Here is a 3993-nt window from a genome sequence, read left to right on the forward strand (position 1 = left end):
TGTTGTTTCTTACACCTGGGTGTGTGGCATTTTGTTGAGCTGGCTTCCCCCACTTGGGATATGTGTTCCACAGCAAGCACCTATTGATCATCGGAAGCCGTTTTTGCCCCAGGGGTCTCCGGGCTGTGTTCGTTGGGGTTGAACTCCTGCTAGCAAAAACGCCGGGTTGAGGGAAGGGTTCAGACTGTGCCTGGGCCCTGTGGTCTCTTCCAGGTCAGTGTATGGCATTACCTTCCCCTTGCCACAGGCACCTGGGAGCAAGTCTGCACGTGGAGAAAGACTTTCCCGTGGGAAGCCGGTTTTTGTCAAACGGGTCCCAGTGCTCTGCTCCTGTCTTTTCACTCCTGCTGCCAGAAGCCCAGGGAGGATGGGAGGGCTTAGAACATGGCTGGGCACTGCGGTTTCTTCCAGAGAAGTGGAGGGCATTTGCTTTAGCTTGCCACAACCACTTGGGATAGGGTCTGCACCTCAGGAAACTGTCTCTGTGGGAAGCCGTCTTTTTGCAAAGGGGTCTCAGGGCCGTGGGCCTCGGCTGTCCCTCCGGCTCCCCAAAGCACAGGGACGAGGTGAGGGGCTTAGACCATGCCTGGGCAATGTTGTTTCTTACACCTGGGTGTGTGGCATTTTGTTGAGCTGGCTTCCCCCACTTGGGATATGTGTTCCACAGCAAGCACCTATTGATCGTCGGAAGCCGTTTTTGCACCAGGGGTCTCCGGGCTGTATTCGTTGGGGTTGAACTTCTGCTAGCAAAAACGCCGGGTTGAGGGAAGGGTTCAGACTGTGCCTGGGCCCTGTGGTCTCTTCCAGGTCAGTGTATGGCATTTCCTTCCCCTTGCCCCAGGCACCTGGGAGCATGTCTGCACGTGGAGAAAGACTTTCCCGTGGGAAGCCGTGTTTTGTCAAACGGGTCCCAGTGCTCTGCTCCTCTCTTTTCACTCTTGCTGCCAGAAGCCCAGGGAGGATGGGAAGGCTTAGAACATGGCTGGGCACTGTGGTTTCTTCCAGAGAAGTGGAGGGCATTTGCTTTACCTTGCCACAACCACTTGGGATAGGGTCTGCACCTCAGGAAAACTGTCTCCGTGGGAAGCCGGCTCTTTGCAAAGGGGTCTCAGGGCCGTGGGCCTCGGCTGTCCCTCCGGCTCCCCAAAGCACAGGGACGAGGTGAGGGGCTTAGACCATGCCTGGGCAATGTTGTTTCTTACACCTGGGTGTGTGGCATTTTGTTGAGCTGGCTACCCCCACTTGGGATAGGTGTTCCACAGCAAGCACCTCTTGTTCGTCGGAAGCCGTTTTTGCCCCAGGGGTCTCCGGGCTGTGTTCGTTGGGGTTGAACTCCTGCTAGCAAAACCGCCGGGTTGAGGGAAGGGTTCAGACTGTGCCTGGGCCCTGTGGTCTCTTCCAGGTCAGTGTATGGCATTTCCTTCCCGTTGCCACAGGCACCTGGGAGCATGTCTGCACATGGAGAAAGACTTTCCCGTGGGAAGCCGGGTTTTGTCAAACGGGTCCCAGTGCTCTGCTCCTCTCTTTTCACTCCTGCTGCCAGAAGCCCAGGGAGGATGGGAGGGCTTAGAACATGGCTGGGCACTGTGGTTTCTTCCAGAGAAGTGGAGGGCATTTGCTTTACCTTGCCACAACCACTTGGGATAGGGTCTGCACCTCAGGAAAACTGTCTCCGTGGGAAGCCGGCTTTTTGCAAAGGGGTCTCAGGGCCGTGTGCCTCGGCTGTCCCTCCGGCTCCCCAAAGCACAGGGACGAGGTGAGGGGCTTAGACCATGCCTGGGCAATGTTGTTTCTTACACCTGGGTGTGTGGCATTTTGTTGAGCTGGCTTCCCCCACTTCGGATAGGTGTTCCACAGCAAGCACCTATTGATCGTCGGAAGCCGTTTTTGCACCAGGAGTCTACGGGCTGTGTTCGTTGGGGTTGAACTCCTGCTAGCAAAAACGCCGGGTTGAGGGAAGGGTTCAGACTGTGCCTGGGCCCTGTGGTCTCTTCCAGGTCAGTGTATGGCATTTCCTTCCCCTTGCACCAGGCACCTGGGAGCATGTCTGCACGTGGAGAAAGACTTTCCCGTGGGAAGCCGGGTTTTGTCAAACGGGTCCCAGTGCTCTGCTCCTCTCTTTTCACTCCTGCTGCCAGAAGCCCAGGGAGGATGGGAGGGCTTAGAACATGGCTGGGCTCTGCGGTTTCTTACAGAGAAGTGGAGGGCATTTGCTTTAGCTTGCCACAACCACTTGGGATAGGGTCTGCACCTCAGGAAAGTGTCTCCGTGGGAAGCCGGCTTTTTGCAAAGGGGTCTCAGGGCCGTGGGCCTCGGCTGTCCCTCCGGCTCCCCAAAGCACAGGGACGAGGTGAGGGGCTTAGACCATGCCTGGGCAATGTTGTTTCTTACACCTGGGTGTGTGGCATTTTGTTGAGCTGGCTACCCCCACTTGGGATAGGTGTTCCACAGCAAGCACCTCTTGTTCGTCGGAAGCCCTTTTTGCCCCAGGGGTCTCCGGGCTGTGTTCGTTGGGGTTGAACTCCTGCTAGCAAAACCGCCGGGTTGAGGGAAGGGTTCAGACTGTGCCTGGGCCCTGTGGTCTCTTCCAGGTCAGTGTATGGCATTTCCTTCCCCTTGCACCAGGCACCTGGGAGCATGTCTGCACGTGGAGAAAGACTTTCCCGTGGGAAGCCGGGTTTTGTCCAACGGGTCCCAGTGCTCTGCTCCTCTCTTTTCACTCCTGCTGCCAGAAGCCCAGGGAGGATGGGAGGGCTTAGAACATGGCTGGGCTCTGCGGTTTCTTCCAGAGAAGTGGAGGGCATTTGCTTTAGCTTGCCACAACCACTTGGGATAGGGTCTGCACCTCAGGAAAGTGTCTCCGTGGGAAGCCGGCTTTTTGCAAAGGGGTCTCAGGGCCGTGGGCCTCGGCTGTCCCTCCGGCTCCCCAAAGCACAGGGACGAGGTGAGGGGCTTAGACCATGCCTGGGCAATGTTGTTTCTTACACCTGGGTGTGTGGCATTTTGTTGAGCTGGCTACCCCCACTTGGGATAGGTGTTCCACAGCAAGCACCTCTTGTTCGTCGGAAGCCGTTTTTGCCCCAGGGGTCTCCGGGCTGTGTTCGTTGGGGTTGAACTCCTGCTAGCAAAACCGCCGGGTTGAGGGAAGGGTTCAGACTGTGCCTGGGCCCTGTGGTCTCTTCCAGGTCAGTGTATGGCATTTCCTTCCCCTTGCCCCAGGCACCTGGGAGCATGTCTGCACGTGGAGAAAGACTTTCCCGTGGGAAGCCGGGTTTTGTCAAACGGGTCCCAGTGCTCTGCTCCTCTCTTTTCACTCCTGCTGCCAGAAGCCCAGGGAGGATGGGAGGGCTTAGAACATGGCTGGGCACTGTGGTTTCTTCCAGAGAAGTGGAGGGCATTTGCTTTAGCTTGCCACAACCACTTGGGATAGGGTCTGCACCTCAGGAAAACTGTCTCTGTGGGAAGCCGTCTTTTTGCAAAGGGGTCTCAGGGCCGTGGGCCTCGGCTGTCCCTCCGGCTCCCCAAAGCACAGGGACGAGGTGAGGGGCTTAGACCATGCCTGGGCAATGTTGTTTCTTACACCTGCGTGTGTGGCATTTTGTTGACTGGCTTCCCCCACTTGGGATATGTGTTCCACAGCAAGCACCTATTGATCGTCGGAAGCCGTTTTTGCACCAGGGGTCTCTACGCTGTGTTCGTTGGGGTTGAACTCCTGCTAGCAAAAACGCCGGGTTGAGGGAAGGGTTCAGACTGTGCCTGGGCCCTGTGGTCTCTTCCAGGTCAGTGTATGGCATTTCCTTCCCCTTGCCACAGGCACCTGGGAGCATGGCTGCACGTGGAGAAAGACTTTCCCGTGGGAAGCCGGGTTTTGTGAAACGGGTCCCAGTGCTCTGCTCCTCTCTTTTCACTCCTGCTGCCAGAAGCCCAGGGAGGATGGGTGGGCTTAGAACATGGCTGGGCACTGTGGTTTCTTCCAGAGAAGTGGAGGGCATT

This window comes from Ursus americanus, unplaced genomic scaffold (genome assembly GCF_024610735.1).
Source record: "Ursus americanus isolate L20-20 unplaced genomic scaffold, mUrsAme1.1.p SCAF_54, whole genome shotgun sequence".
Taxonomy (NCBI): Eukaryota; Metazoa; Chordata; class Mammalia; order Carnivora; family Ursidae; genus Ursus; species Ursus americanus.